This window comes from Oreochromis niloticus, linkage group LG23, assembly GCF_001858045.2.
Source record: "Oreochromis niloticus isolate F11D_XX linkage group LG23, O_niloticus_UMD_NMBU, whole genome shotgun sequence".
Taxonomy (NCBI): Eukaryota; Metazoa; Chordata; class Actinopteri; order Cichliformes; family Cichlidae; genus Oreochromis; species Oreochromis niloticus.
Genome location: NC_031986.2, coordinates 3,548,952 through 3,565,317, shown reverse-complemented (window position 1 = coordinate 3,565,317; position 16,366 = coordinate 3,548,952). Strand labels below are relative to the sequence as shown.

General features: G+C 42.5%; 1 protein-coding gene and 1 long non-coding RNA gene across 5 annotated transcripts in view; one reads left to right on the top strand and one right to left on the bottom strand.

Annotated features, from left to right (window-relative positions):
* Positions 1–16,366, top strand: part of LOC109197015 (ATP-dependent DNA helicase PIF1) — a 933,009-nt gene that overhangs the window by 513,081 nt on the left and 403,562 nt on the right. The gene's annotated exons all lie outside the window — the stretch shown is intronic.
* LOC102076405 (gypsy retrotransposon integrase-like protein 1) lies at positions 915–14,053 on the bottom strand. 3 transcript variants are annotated; one of them, XR_003216223.1, is made up of 12 exons: positions 13,947–14,053; positions 4,647–4,801; positions 4,098–4,253; positions 3,883–3,972; positions 3,675–3,794; positions 3,421–3,596; positions 3,046–3,117; positions 2,665–2,898; positions 2,443–2,549; positions 2,132–2,300; positions 1,028–1,143; positions 915–959 (listed from the first exon to the last, which is right to left on the bottom strand). It is a non-coding gene; the product is annotated as a gypsy retrotransposon integrase-like protein 1 (long non-coding RNA). The 3 variants fall into 3 exon arrangements; XR_003216224.1 differs by lacking the exon at positions 915–959 and having other exon boundaries at positions 981–1,143; XR_003216222.1 differs by lacking the exons at positions 915–959; positions 1,028–1,143 and having other exon boundaries at positions 2,027–2,300; positions 13,947–14,045.

Sequence of the window (16,366 nt, the reverse complement as noted above, 5' to 3'; positions counted from 1 at the left end):
TGCTGGTATGGATTCCAAGGGGGAAAAAAAAAAAAAAAAAAAAAAAAAAAAAAGTTTGTGTGTATGTATGTATATATATGTACATGTGTGTGTAGATATATATGTATGTATGTATATGTATGTGTGTTTGTTACTTGTAATTATTATTGCCTGTTACCTGTGGTAACGCAATTTATAATTAATATATTCTGTATTCAGTTATGAAGGTTCTATTTGTTTTGCTTGGGCGTAGCTGCGGGAAGTTTATTGTTTCTGTTGATAAGTGAATATAGGGGTGGGATTTAATAAGTTTTCTTCATCCCACTCCTTTTCAGGTACATTTTGTTGTTTGTTTTTGTTTTTTGTGCACTTTATGTTCAACTTTATTGTTGTGCCTGAAATGAACAAATTAAAAAAAAAAAAAAAAAAAAAAAAAAAAAGAGGGTCTAACAGCAGTACAGATCGTGAGGAGATTTTGACAACCTAAAATAAAAATTGTATTTAGTAGAATATGTGTAGTACACTCACTTAAGTAAACATAATCAGTTGTAAGCATTTTCAAAATAAGAATATGCTGCTAAAAAGATCAATAAAACAAAAAAGAGAAAAAACACATGAGGTGTGAACATGTACCACAAGGATCCAGTGTGCACTGAAGTTCAGTGGGCACAACCAAATGTCCTCAGCCGGAAACAACATCTGTGGAATATTTTTAAGTTTATAAAGGTTTAGATTCATTTACATAACATGCACTATATGACCTATATAACATCTCCATTACCTTGGTGACACATTTAAACTTCCCAGAAAACAGAGAGGTTGCAACAACGCAAGACAACTGATACACGGGTTTCTGAAAAATGCAAGAGTTTTTTTTAAAAGATTACAAAATTGTATAAAATGATTTTGTGAAATAACCGGCATATGTTCTTACTTGCCTTTTGTTTCCTAATGAGGCAGTGCAGGTATGCATCAATGACCTGTTTGGATTAGAAGAAGATTATTTTTACAGACCACCACTAGGACCAAAAATGATTACTTCACTTACCTCATCAGAAAGCCACCCACTGTCCTCCAGTGTGCGAAAAGAAGAGTCATACAATTTGTATGGCCCAACGACTGCCTCCACACGCCCGTTGTCTTTTGCAGCCCAAAGCCACTTCACTAAAAAACAAAATATGATAAGTTTCTTTAGTAATAACAGGTGCCATTTGAAAATCACGGTCAATGGCCAACGGGCCACAAACAGACAAGGGCCAACGGGCCAACAAAATAACCATGCCAGAGGGGAGCCGCTTTATGTAAATCAGAAATTAGCCAAAATTGGACCAACAGGTCAAAATTAGCAAGAGGGGAGAAAAAAAATAAAAACATTCTATCCATTCGACTAGCCAAACTGGCAACAATTGACCAACCGGTCAGAATGAGATTTTTAGCTATGCCACCTTTTTCTTGCGTGCTGGGTTTCTGGGGGGTCACTGGTACAAGCTCTTCTGGTGCTTGGACTGATTTTACCTGAGGTATTTTTGGTGCAAACTGTATGACAGAGGGTCTGTTATTTTGCAGCACTTCATGATGATGCTGAGGACTGCAAGGCTGCATCTCAGAAGATGGGCTACTCTCAACAGGTTCAGTTGGAGTTGAGACTTGGACAGGGTGGCTTGTTCTATAAGGTTTAATGTGGTCAATACTGTATAGACTTTTTAAAGTATTTCCCTCAGCGTTTTTCAGTCTAACACATTTTCCACTGATGTCATCAATTGTGTAGGGACCTGAAAAATCCGGTTCAAGTCTTCCTCCTTTTCGCCCACGTTTCCTCATATTTAGAAGCAGAATTTGATCGCCTACATTGTACACAACATTTTTGCACTTTTTCAGGACCCGCTCGGCGTATGCAACCTTTTGCTTGTCTTGTGACTTCGCAATGTTTTCTTGTGCAGTTTCTTTAACTGCATGTTGTGCTTCACTTTCAGACTGTACATAGTCACTGTACCTTTTGTCGTCTGGCAGAATGATGTTGGAAATCTAAAATTTTGTAGATATCAGCAATTAAAACAAGATGATATCATATTCATAAAGACATTACTGGGTTTTTTACTTAAATGGTTTCAATTCTTAGTTCTAACATAGAAAGAATTTGACAAACACTCACCGGCACTTGAGCAGGCACTTCTGATGGAAATACTGCCTCTCTTCCATACATCAGAAAAAAAGGTGAGTAAAATGTTGTGGTATGTACTTTTGACCGCAGTGAAAACAGGGTGGGATCTAGATACAGATCCCAGTTATTCTGCTGGTCATTCACCAGTTTTCGGAGGGCTCTAAATGCAGGCATAGAAATATGTAAAGACACTAATGAAAGTTTAATTAGAAGTAAAGAAATTAATAAATTATTAAGTAACAATTAAGTTTGAATAACATAAGTAATGTTATTAAAAACTGATAGATAAAAATTAGGCATACCTTTTTATGTTGTCATTGGTCTTTTCATCTAGACCATTGGTCTGTGGATGGTATGCTGCTGTGACACTTCTTTCAGTTTGCAATAACTTGCAAAGATTAGAGTTGAGCTTCAACAGATAAGGACAAGGTTCTTATACTTCTTATACAAGCACACAAGAAAAAAATCTTTGACCCCAGTGAAGTAAAGTTAAAAAATGTAACTGAAAATTATTTAACACTTACTTCATTCACAAACTCTCTGCCTTGGTCTGACAAAATCCTTTTGGGGCAGCCATGTCTATATATAATGGAGCACAAGTGCTGGGCTACCTCAGATGCAGATTTCGTTTTTAATGGGAAAGCTTCAACCCATTTTGAAAAGTAGTCAGTTGCAGTAAGTATATACTGGAAGCCGCTTGACGTTTTAGGAAGAGGTCCAGTAAGATCTATACCAATAAGTTCCCACACTTCAGACACCTATCAAGGACAAATTAATAATTTGAATAACAATTTGTATAATGTACACATTAACATCGATGGTTAAAATTAGTTGGCAAACCCTCCTGCCTTTATGAATATGAGCTAGAAGCATAGTTTGATGGGTAAAAGGGGCATAATATTTACCTGAATACACTGCAACGGTTGCACAGCAGTCAGTGGTTTCCCAACTTTTTGACACTGATCACATTCCAGAATCTTTAAGGTAAAAAAATTTATGGAGTTCACGTAAATGTTCAACATTCTCATTTATTAAAATAATAATAATAATAAAAAAAAAAATCACTTAATGACATATTCTCTAACGAACAAACAATTTAGCAACAATACTTTGTGTGTGTCTTCAAATCTCTGCCAGGCCTACAGGTTAATACTGTAATATCACTAATTAACCATATTTATTTATATTTTGCAAATGTACAGTTTCTCTTTTAACTAATATAAAAAAAAATTGCTTATTTTAAACGGCATTTAACAACAATGCAAACAGTTAATACATACCCATGTTTTAATGTCAACTGTCATACCAAACCAGTAAAATCTGGAACACACTGCACTGAGCGTTTTGTGTATGCCAGTGTGTCCTCCAATTGGAGATGAATGAAACTCATGAAATATCTTCCTGGCATCATCCATGGTTTTTACTACTCTTCTGGTTCCAACAAAGAGTTCTCCATCTGCAGTAAAACAATATATATTTAGAAATTAATTTAACCACATATATGAGTTGTTAGTATTAACAATAAATTACTGACCCTTTTGTTTGAATTTTGAGGCATATCTTCTGAGGTTTTGCCTTTGAGCCTTGTCATATCCTGAAGGGTAGGAGCCAGCAGAAATAAACGCGTAAATCTCTTCCCACTTCTTCTCCATATCTACGAATGTAAGTAAACATTTTCTTCTGAGTTTCAATATGTGCAGTTAACAGTGCAAATAATTTAACTTATTAAATAACGACATTACCGAAACAGCCTTAAAACACCGAAGCTGCGGATTCAGAAGTGTTGTGCAAATACCACGTGTCCAGTAACTTGACAGCAGACTTCACCGAAGCTGCAAATTCGACAGTTTTGTGCAGAAAGCAGATAGCGACTTTACTTTAATATTGACAAACAATCACGAAGGCTTAAAAAATCAAGTATCAACGTCAATAAAAAGTACTAATACTTACTACTTACCTATTTTCCTGCAAATATGACAACGGAGTAGCATTAAATCACAGCCGGATGCGCTTTGCTTCCCTTTTTGTATTGTGCGCATGCGCGCACATGCTCAGGAACAACGGGTAGGACGGTTTACGGGGTAGGAGAAATTCCCAGAACACCGGTTTACCACTAGAGAGAGCCAACACACCACAAATGAAGTCTGTTTCTATGGAAATTGGCCTAAATTTGCACTAAAATCTAAATATTTGAAAAACTATAAAAGTCATGAACACCAAAAGTCATATCATACTACTCCAGATCCAGCCGCACAAAATGATCTAACATATGTAACCCTTGTGTCAAAACTGTGTGACTGATAAGCGCGGGAAAATTTTCACTAAAATATTAATATTTAAAAAATGGAAGATGGAGAATAATAATAAGAATAATAAATCCGACGAATAGTAATAAGTGTGCCTCTTGGCATAGGCACACTTAACAAGTATTTTATTCTCAAGCAAAACATGACTTACTACTTAGTGGAGAAACGCTTATTGGCAAGCATTTCTTGTAGTAGCTCACCGTGGTGGGGTATGTTCTGTGGGTCAGCTGCAGGAGAATTGTGGTGCAGTGTATTCATGCCTCCCAGTTCAGCACTGGGACCTGGGGGTGGTAAGAGTGACGAGATCTGAGCTGGTGCTGTGTTGTGAAGCAAGAGTGGCACTAAGAATGTCAGCCTGAAAAAACAGAAAGAAAAACACTCTTGATCTCAGTCCGAGTCCCTGTCTGTGTGTTGGGTTTCTGTGTAACCCTGAGTGTTACAGTGGCACTCCCCCTCCCAGCATGAGATGTCGAGCCCTCAGTGAACCAGCTAGTACAAATGGTGCAGCAGATGATGGCAGACACAGCAGGCATGCACCAGGAGCAGGCGACAGAGCACTGACAAAAGCTGGAAAAGCTGCAGGCCCAGACTGAGCGTCACATGTAAGTCTTGGAGAACCTGATTGCTCAGTCTGGTGTCACTCTGTAACCGCTCCCTCCGGCCCCAGCAGTGCTGCAGCACAGGATGGGGGAGATAGATCATCTCAAGTCATTTCTTAAGGTGTTTAAGACCACCACGGAGGCATGATAGTGGACACTGCAGCTGCTGCCCCTGCTGTCTGGCGAAGCCAGCAGCAATGAACCTGCCACCGGTGTCAAGGGGCAATTTTAAGGGTGTCCACGGGGCTATCCTGGATGAGCTGGTGCTCTCCCTTAAGGACCATTGTAGCTGATTCCAGGGTGGCCGCATGGGGGCAAAGGATCTGCCCTTTGCTTTCACCCAGCAGCTTCCTGACACAGCGGAGAGGTGGCTGCAGGCCAGCCCAATGCAGGGGGAAGCATGGTTGCTGGAAATAATTGTCCTGGAGAAATTTGGGGAGGGGCGGGAGGGGGAGGAATAGCAGAGTGGGTCAGATGTCAGGCCCAGCAAATTTGGAGGTGGCAGTGACTCTGGCCAAAGACCATCTGAAGACCCCTCCCAGAAGGCCACAGCATGGGGGAGGAAGCTGGCTGGTCCTGGCCCTGAGGAGCAAGCTTCTCTACCCCCTCCTGGCTCTACCACCCACCAAGGAATGCTAGCTGCAATCTAATAACCCCTTTCTCCCTCCTTTTTCTTCCCAGGTCTTAGTAAATACTGGCGCTGTCACCAGCTCACTGGGGGCTATATGTATTAATAGGCATGACGTCTGTTCAATCTAGGGTCTACCACCCTCAGACTGGCGAGCTAGTGGAGCGGCTGACTAAGACTTTAAAGTCTGTTGTCCATTTATCCTAGTAAATGACAAGGAGGAACACAGCTGTGACTGCCAGCTAGGCCCTCTGCTGTTTGCAGTGTAGGAGGTGCCCCAAGCCTCCATGAGATTTTCTCCCTTTGAGTTACTGCTCTGCAGGAAGCCCCAGTGTGTTTTGGATTGAGACAAAGAGCCTAACACACACAGCATTTCAAGATAGGTGGATGTTTATTTGCAGTGTTTTTCACTCTCTTTGCACAGCTTTCAAGCTGCCTTCTCCAGTGCCGCACCACACACAGCTCTCCTGTCATGTCCTGGCATCCTACTCAAACAGGAGAGGCATGATTAGATGAAGGAGATCAGCTCTGTTAGTCAGCCTCCCCTGACACCATGCCCTAAACCGACTTAATGTGATGAAGCCACTGCATTGGGGTGTGGTCCAAACAGTGGATGAAAGGGTTGCCCAGGATGTAATGGCAAAGGGAGTCGACCATCCACAGGACTGCCAGGCCCTCCTTTTCAATGGTACTGTACTGGGTTTCCCGCTCCAACAATGTCTGACTGATGTACATAAATGACTGGTCAGCTCCCACTTACCTGCTGAGACAAAATCTTGGGCAGTTTTTCAGGTGAGGCCAGTCAAGGGACTGGTTAGCTGTGCAAAGTATGCAACAACCTAGTTGTGACAGGTGAGACCTGGAGACTTGGAACCGCCCCTGGTGGGCGGAGCTGGTCTGTGCTCCTTTCATAAGCGCAGGTGTGGGCAATTAGGTATTCCTCAGCAAACCTGAAGCTGCAAGTGTGTGGTCCAAGTTGGGCAAGTTGGTGTTAACTTCTGTCTATGAAAGTCTGATATGGGTCCTCCCCTAAACTTCTATTAGAACGGTAGGCACACAAAAATGTACCATTTGAGCTCTGGCTGTTGGCAGAGGTTTATAGTTATGTGCACCCTTGTAGGTGGGAAACATTGCTCCCGTGAGAACAGTACAGTGGACTTCATCGCCACTGACCCACAGTTATTTGGGTGTGATACGAACTTGTGGACAGGTAACAAAACAATTAAGTTGAGGAATATTCCTGTGTTTTATTGTCCAGCATAAGTGATCTCCTGCCTTTTATTCACAGAGTACCGAGCTGCTGCAGTAGGCACTACCAATATTGATTCTTTTAGTATTTTTAACCCTTTTCTTAAATGTGTATAGATATATTGTCGCGAACGGTGAAGGCGCTGCAGGGAGAACAAATCCTTTTTTTTTCCCTCACCGCTTCTGCATGCACAGCGGTGGGCCTGAGTGAAGACGGCACTGAAGCTTTTGTTTTTCTCTATAGTGTTTTGCCCATTTGGGGTCGTGTGTCAGTTGCCGTCCCTTTTTAACCTGTGTTATGTTGATTTGTTTTTAATGGTTCCCCGCAGCGCTTGTCCTGTCTCACGGGCAATCATACAGTTTTATCGTTTTTAAATAAGGTAAAGCTTTTAATTGTTTTTAAGTGCCGCTGTTACATTGTTACTTTTATTTTGTATTAAAAATTAAATTCTTTTTTACTGACTGTGCGCCTACGGCTCTGTCCTATTTTAAATAGGTACCTACCACGGGTCACAAACTGGCGTTGTCGGACAGGACGAGCCTCTAGGTGTACAAGGCGATTAGTCAGTAGTTTGTGTAAAATTATTTTTTTTATGGTTGTGTTTTAAACTGTTTTATATTTGTATGTATGTATTTATTTATTTTTTTAGGCAAAGCAGCAGCTGGTAATTCCGGGTGGTAACAAAGTGTAATCTGCATTTAACCATAGTAGGCACACTTATTGGCGAGGGTTTTTATTTTTTTATTATGGAGTCCCAATCAGGCATTTCTAGCCCCCGTAGACCTCATGACTCTACCCCTATGGAGGGCTCTCCGCGAGAGAGGTTGGTTTATATCCCTAGAGAGAGGTCGTGCCCCCTGTTTAGCGGAACTGGGGAAATTAGTGTCCAGAGTTGGGTGGAGGAAATAAAATCTGTGATGCGCACTCGTAGACTTGCCCCTATTGATAGAGCCCATTATATCTATGACCATTTGACTGGTGATGCTCGTGAGGAAATAAAATATAGGTCCCAGCAAGTAAGAGAAGATCCAGACCACATTCTTGATATTCTCCTTAGCCAGTATGGTTGCCCCATGTCCTTTATTGCTGTTAAGGAAGCTTTTTATGCAAGAAGGCAGCAAGAAGGGGAGTCATTGAGGGAATTCTCCCATGCATTGTTTTCTCTCATGGACAAAATGATTCAAAGTTGTCCAGAGAGGCGAATTCCTGAGGCTGCTAGACTGCTTTCGGATCAGTTTGTAGAGGGTGTCCGGGATGGAAATTTGAGCCGCGAGCTTAAAAGGATTGTTCGCGAACATCCAGATTATGACCTCCACACTTTAAGAGATGAAGCCCTCAGGTGGGAGCGGGAAGGCAGAGTAGGAGTAGAACCAGGCCGGTTCAGGACTTATTCTGTCCCAGCAGTCTACAGCATTCAGCATGCAGGACAAACAAAGGTGCCAAGGGATACTATTGGGTCAGAATTAGCAGAGGTCAAGGAAATGTTAAAACGGCAGCAGGCCCAGATTGATCAGCTTACACATGAGTTGAGAGTTGCCCATACATCAAGTAAGCCTAGGTTCACGCAGAGAGGAAGGCAGGTTATTTGCAGACGGTGTCAGAAACCTGGCCATTTTGCTAAAGACTGTGATAACGAGAGGGTAGTAGCCTTTGAGTCTACAGCCCCTAGCAGGAGCTCATCTGGTCAGGGCATGTTTTCCATGCAGACGGAAAACTAGCACCCTCTGTTATGCTGAGCCACATATCAGATGGGGACATAACTGGCTCCAACAGTTGTAATGCTCAAACGTCTGGTCCCCCACCCAAGTTGGTAGGCTCCTGTCCAAAGGTTACCATTAATATGGGAGGGGTAGATGTCTCCTGTTTATTAGACACTGGGTCCATGGTCACTACCATCACAGAGAGTTTTTTTGCCAAACATTTTAAGAACTGGGGTCCAGAAAAACTGAAAGCATGCCATTGGCTGCGGTTACGGGCAGCTAATGGGTTAGATATTCCCTATGTTGGCTACCTGGAGCTTGATTGCCAGGTGTTAGGGAGGCAAATACCGAAGCGTGGTGTGTTAGTTGTTAGAGACCCTTTGGAGCCCAGCCCCAACTCAGAAATATGTGGAGTACTCGGCATGAATGTGATCCGCGAGTGTTATAGGGAGCTGTTTTTGGAACATGGCTCTGCTCTTTTTGACCTTCCTTTAGTGCAGGAAGATCCTTGGCAGCAGGCTTTGCAGCGTTGCCATACAGCCCAGCTACAGCCCGAAGCACAGGTTAGTGGTCCAGTGAGAGTTAAGGGTAGAAGAAAAATTTGCATCCCCGCAGGCACAATGAAGTTTGTACCTACCACATGTCGGAAAGCCCCTTCAGCACACACTGGAACAGCGCTTTTTGAACCATTAGATTCCGGTTTGCCTCATGGTCTCCTGTCTTCTCCAGCTTTGGTCCAAGTGGTCAGTGGCACTGCATTCATCCCAGTTACCAATGTGGGATTAACTGAGGCCATTTTGCCACCTCGCAGTCAGCTTGGCACCTTGTGCCAAGTTGAAATTGTCAGCCAATCGGATGGCTCGACCAGTCTGTGGGAAGATTTGGGAGAGGAAAAATGTGTTACCATGGCAACTCAGAGTATGGAACCCAACCCTCTGAAAACTGCAATCGATGCAATTGATCTCTCAGCCCTCACTGTACAGGATCAGGACAGGGTAAGATCCCTTTTGCGTGACTACCAATCTGTTTTCTCTTCTCATGATGGTGATTTAGGCTGTACCAATTTAATCACTCATGAGATTCCACTCTTAGATGAGACTCCAGTCCGCCAGCGGTATCGACGCATTCCACCTTCAGAGTATGAGAGCGTTAAGGCCCATATTCAACACCTGTTGGAGAGTCAGGTGATCAGGGAAAGTTGTAGCCCTTTTGCCTCTCCAATTGTGGTAGTACGAAAGAAGGACTCCAGTATCAGGCTTTGTGTGGATTACCGTTTGCTGAACTCAAGGACTAGAAGGGATGCTTTTCCCTTGCCCCGAATTGAGGAGTCCTTGGACGTGTTGTCAGGTGCACGTTGGTTCTCTACCTTGGACTTGGCTAGCGGCTACAATCAGGTCCCTGTTGCTGAGCCAAACAAAAAGAAAACTGCTTTCTGCACTCCTTTCGGGTTATTTGAGTTCAACCGCATGCCATTTGGCCTCTGTAACGCACCAAGCACCTTTCAGAGATTGATGGAGCGAATGTTTGGTTCCCAGAATCACCAGTCTTTGTTGTTGTATCTGGATGATGTGATTGTCTTCTCTACCACAGTAGACGAGCATATTCAGCGCTTAGGAGCAGTACTGGAGACCTTGCGGGTACAAAACTTGAAGGCCAAGTTGGAGAAATGCTGTTTTCTGCAGACAGAGGTAAAGTACCTTGGACATGTGATCTCCAAGGATGGGGTAGCCACAGACCCAGATAAAATATCTGCTGTGTCTAATTGGCAAACTCCTATCTCTGTCGCTGAATTGAGGTCATTTTTAGGGTTTGCTAGTTACTATCGCCGCTTTGTTCCAGGTTTTGCATCCCTAGCTGCTCCGCTTCACCAGTTGGTGGCAGAGCTGGCGGGGACTAAGCACAAACGCCCCTCCAAGCGTACACTGCAGGACGTTTGGACAGAGCAGTGTGACAATAGCTTCCAAGAGTTGAAAGCTCGGTTGGTGCATTCCCCCGTATTGGCTTATGCTAATTTTTCACAACCTTTTATCTTGGAGGTTGATGCCAGCCATTGGGGTCTGGGGGCAGTGCTTTCGCAACAGCAAGCTGATGGCAAGGTGCGTCCTATAGCTTATGCTAGTCGAGGGCTAAAGCCCACAGAACGTAACATGTCCAATTACAGCTCCATGAAACTTGAATTCCTAGCCTTGAAGTGGGCTATGACTGAAAAATTTAGAGAATATTTGCTGGGTAACAAGTGTGTTGTCTATACAGACAACAACCCCTTGAGCCATCTGACTACAGCAAAGCTTGGAGCTTTGGAACAGCGCTGGGCTGCTCAGCTCTCTTCTTTTGATTTTTCAATTAAGTATCGTCCAGGTCGTACAAATGGCAATGCAGATGCTTTGTCCCGACAGTGTCAGCCATCAGAGCAAACTGTGTCGTTGGAAACACAGCTTCCTGGTACTTCCCTTCCAGATTCTTTAGTCCAAACAGTTTTACCACCCCAACAAGTAATCCAATCTATGATTTCGGTTTTACCCTCTCATTCACTTGCAGACCTTGCTACTTTGCAGAGGGATGACCCTATGATTAGTGGCTTTTTGAAGTTTTGGCACAGAGGAACTGGCCCTACTCGCCAGGAGAGGAGAGATTTGCCAGCCGCAGTGCTGGAGATGTTGCGCCAGTGGAGGAAACCGGTAGAAAAGGACGGTGTCCTTTATCGGCAGATTTTTCAGCCAGATGGGGGGGAACCCGTGTGCCAATTAGTGGTCCCTCATAGTCTCAAGAATGAGGTTTTACATGGCTTGCATAATGACCATGGTCACCAGGGAACTGACAGGACTGCAGACTTGATACGTAAGAGGTGTTATTGGCCAGGTATGTTTAAGGAGGTTCAGGATTACTGTCAGCAATGTGAACGTTGTGCGCAGGCTAAAGCAGTTTATCCCAAACCCAAAACAACCATGGGTCACCTCATGGCTGCGAGGCCCAATCAGATTCTGGCAATTGATTTCTCATGCCTTGAACCGTCTGTTGATGGCCGTGAAAATGTATTGATTCTTACTGATGTGTTTTCAAAGTTCACTCAGGCCATTGCTACTAAGGATCAAAAGGCAACTACTGTGGCCAGTGTTTTGGTTCACGAGTGGTTTTACCACTTTGGTGTCCCCTCTAGGATTCACTCTGATCAGGGGAGGAGTTTTGAAGGAGCAGTAATTCAGCAGCTGTGTCAGTTATATGGTGTAGAAAAGAGTCGCACCACTCCTTACCACCCACAAGGTAATGGCCAGTGTGAGCGTTTTAATCGGACTCTGCATGATCTGTTGAGAACCCTGTCCCCTGAGCAAAAGCGTCATTGGCCCATGTATTTACAGCAGCTTACCTTTGCTTACAATACCACAATCCATCAAACTACGGGTGAGTCACCTTATTTTCTTATGTTTGGCCAAGAACCCCAGCTTCCAATTGACTTCCTGTTAGGCCGAGTAGAGGAACCCACACAAGGCCCGGTGCACACTTGGGTCCAAGAGCATCAGAAACGTCTAGATGTTGCTTATAAAGGTGTGAGAAACCGGACCCAAGCAGCAGCGACGCTGCGTGCAGATCGTCAATCTGCCCCAGCTTCTGACCCCTTGTCATTGCATCAGTTAGTGTATTTGAGAGATCATAGCATTCGGGGCCGGAATAAAATCCAAGATTTTTGGAGCACAACACCGTATTGTATTGTCCGTGCCCCTGCTGACGCTGGTCCTGTGTATACAGTGGCCCCACTCCATGATCCAGAACAGAAAAGGCAGGTTAATAGACAATTCATTAAGCCGATCCCTGCTGATATCTGTGAGAAAATAAGGGCAGAGCTCCAGCAACCTCCTAACCCTAGAAGTTCACCTGAGCGGTTATCCCTGTCTGAGGATGCTGGAGACCTTTATGTGTGGCAACGAAGGGAGTCCCCGACAGGTAACCCTCAATGTTCACGAACGGCTTCTGAACCTATACCAACGAGGCCGCAGTCCAGAGGGACTGAGCCTGGTACCCTGACTCAACAGTGTGGTGTCCCCATTCCATTAGCTGAAAGCGGTACAGTTAGAAGAACGGCACGCTCAACAGCCGGCCACCATTCCAATCCACACCATCTGCCCCAATCAGCTGAAGCCAGGCCACCTATTGTACATTCAGTCACAGCTTTTTATAGACCTTGGCTTTAAAGTTTCATTGTCGGGTCGCCAATGCAAAAACCAGGGGGGAGAATGTGACAGGTGAGACCTGGAGACTTGGAACCGCCCCTGGTGGGCGGAGCTGGTCTGTGCTCCTTTCATAAGCGCAGGTGTGGGCAATTAGGTATTCCTCAGCAAACCTGAAGCTGCAAGTGTGTGGTCCAAGTTGGGCAAGTTGGTGTTAACTTCTGTCTATGAAAGTCTGATATGGGTCCTCCCCTAAACTTCTATTAGAACGGTAGGCACACAAAAATGTACCATTTGAGCTCTGGCTGTTGGCAGAGGTTTATAGTTATGTGCACCCTTGTAGGTGGGAAACATTGCTCCCGTGAGAACAGTACAGTGGACTTCATCGCCACTGACCCACAGTTATTTGGGTGTGATACGAACTTGTGGACAGGTAACAAAACAATTAAGTTGAGGAATATTCCTGTGTTTTATTGTCCAGCATAAGTGATCTCCTGCCTTTTATTCACAGAGTACCGAGCTGCTGCTTTGCCAGGTGGATTTCTGGTTGCGGGCAAAGGACCCGACACATCAGTGTTTTAATTTGTTTTAAACTGGTGTAAGTCGACGGCCCGACTGCTGCGGCTGTCGATTGTTTTGTTTTTGTTTTATTTTTTTCTGTATCAGTAGGCACTACCAATATTGATTCTTTTAGTATTTTTAACCCTTTTCTTAAATGTGTATAGATATATTGTCGCGAACGGTGAAGGCGCTGCAGGGAGAACAAATCCTTTTTTTTTCCCTCACCGCTTCTGCATGCACAGCGGTGGGCCTGAGTGAAGGCGGCACTGAAGCTTTTGTTTTTCTCTATAGTGTTTTGCCCATTTGGGGTCGTGTGTCAGTTGCCGTCCCTTTTTAACCTGTGTTATGTTGATTTGTTTTTAATGGTTCCCCGCAGCGCTTGTCCTGTCTCACGGGCAATCATACAGTTTTATCGTTTTTAAATAAGGTAAAGCTTTTAATTGTTTTTAAGTGCCGCTGTTACATTGTTACTTTTATTTTGTATTAAAAATTAAATTCTTTTTTACTGACTGTGCGCCTACGGCTCTGTCCTATTTTAAATAGGTACCTACCACGGGTCACATAGTGGTAGTAACCAGTCAGCCCTAAGAACTGCCTTACCTCTTTTTTAAATCTTGGGACACAAGCAGGATGTGATGACTCTGCCCACTTGTCGCTATTGATGATAGTGTCATCTTGGTAGATGGTGGCATATGCATCGTTGGTACCCAGCACCCAATCCATAAGCCTGGAAGTCCTGAGCACCAAAACCGACAAAGTGTTTCCTGAGGTCAAATCCAAGTATCATTTTCCCATAGACTACTATAGGCTCTTAGGTATTTTTGCAACCACACAAATTACTCCCTGTTGGCCTTTAAAACACGTGCAGCTTTAAGGCACTTTGCCATTTGCTTCCCTTTTTAGACCTAGAAGCTACATCCATTTTCATAGTGCATATGATTCACCAAAGCCCACAAGTTTTTTCACAGTTTCTCAAAGGAGATAAATAAAGATAAAGGTCTAGTTTCATGCCACAGAATGTAATTGATTTGTAAAATCGAAGCAAGAGAACAAAGGCTGCACACTAGACAGATTCTGTGGTCTAAGTTTAAGCCCACATTATTCTGGTAAATTCTGTTTGTTGTTAAATCAAAGGCCACTTTTACTGTTATATTTTAGCAGCTGCAGGAACACATACACAGCAACATGTCGACACAGATGTGAGCAAGGTCTAGACATGATGGGGTCAATGTCGTGGGAGCTCTGTGGGGTGTATCGGCAGGCAGGAAGAAATGAAGAGGAGGAATGAAGACTGGTAAAAGAGGTGGAGAAAATAAGAGAGATGGGGTGTAGTTAAGACAGCTATTCATGAGACTAGACTGATGGGTAACCCAATGAAAATCAAACAGTGACTTGTATTTTGCTTTATTTCTTTCATTCATTTCTGGATTTATGCCAGATAAGTTTGAAGGAAGCAAAGATAAATTCAAACATCAATGTCTCAGTAATTTATTTGCTTTGTATTAGTATTTACCCTTTTTTAGCACCTGAAGACATGGTGGTCATATGGTCATAAGGCAGAAATATACAATACACTTGTTACAGCTGGTGCATTTTTGCAGCTATTTCTGATGTTTTGTTTTAGGTTGATATGCATCTTTTTTTTTACATTACCTAGTCACCAAGCTATCTATTGTATAATGGTGACATAAGGACCTGCAACACTCTATTTTTAAAAAGTATAGTAATGTTTCTGCTTTTTATCTATTATTAAAAATATAAATCAGCTGCAAAGAGCAGTGTGTGGCCAATAAGAATCAAAGAAGAACATTTGGAAGAGACTGTTAAAACTGTTTTGAAACTGTTGTTGAACTATTTATGCTATTATGCTATGTAAATGCTATGCATTAATTCTTCTTGGATAAAATGACATCTACAGACAAGCTAGCAGCTCTGTTAAGTCCTTCTATTAGCAGTTCTTATCACCCTGTAGGCATCTTGAAACACCTCTGGGTAGTCATAGCGTTTGAACTATTTTGAAATATTTTAATATTTTGAAAGGTAACTTTGACATCAGTGGGACACACGAATAAAAGAAGACAAAACTCAATATATTCAATTTCAATTCACAAGTCTTGTGCATCTTTCTCTTCCTTATGATGTCTCTGGTTATACATGAGCAAAAATGCACTTGAAAGCAAATGTTCACATTTTATATTAATATTATAATATAAATAATAATATTATTTATGATATTTTGTCTTAATCCTGTAGTCCTAAAAATGTATTTAATCTGTGTGACATCAATGTGATCTAGGAAGTTGCAGCTGTAGGTCATGTTGTGTCTGAGAAGGGTTAGAGGTCAACCAGTCAGTGGTCTCCCATTGAGCTGTCCCAGGAGACAGAACAGGACCTCTGCAGTTCTGTTTCCCAAGTCAGTGCTCAGACAGGAGACACTTTGATTTAGTGGCTAACTGCTGGTTGGCTGACAGGAGCTTTAGGGCTAAGAAATAACACTTTCTGTAGTGCATTTGTACATTTAGCTTTTTTGGTTTCTGTTGTGTTTTAGTGTCTATAAGATTGCTTTAACATGAGATTTTAAGATGTAATTTCTTTTAGACTAGATTTTGGAAATTCCTTTGTTACATTAATTATAATACTAATACAAATACTAATGATGCTTTTACTAAAATAAAAGTGATAAAAAGAACTATATAATATATATATAAAATATACAAAATGACAATAAAATGTTAAAATAAAAGAACAGGTGATTCTCTGCTAGACAGAGATGTTACATTGTAGTGATGTATGTAAAATTTCCATAGCTGTGTCTGTGAAATAGCTGGGCTAAATCAGTCTGTTCCTATCCACTGGTGTTGTTTAAGATTATCCATGATGGATAATTCTTCAATAACCTCCTCTCCACCACAATAAATAATTTGGATTTAATATACTTTGTCATATTTTAATAGTTTGTGGGTTTTGTTGTGGGATTTGGGGTTTAGTGATATACTTTTTACTTGGTTTTGGATTCTAAG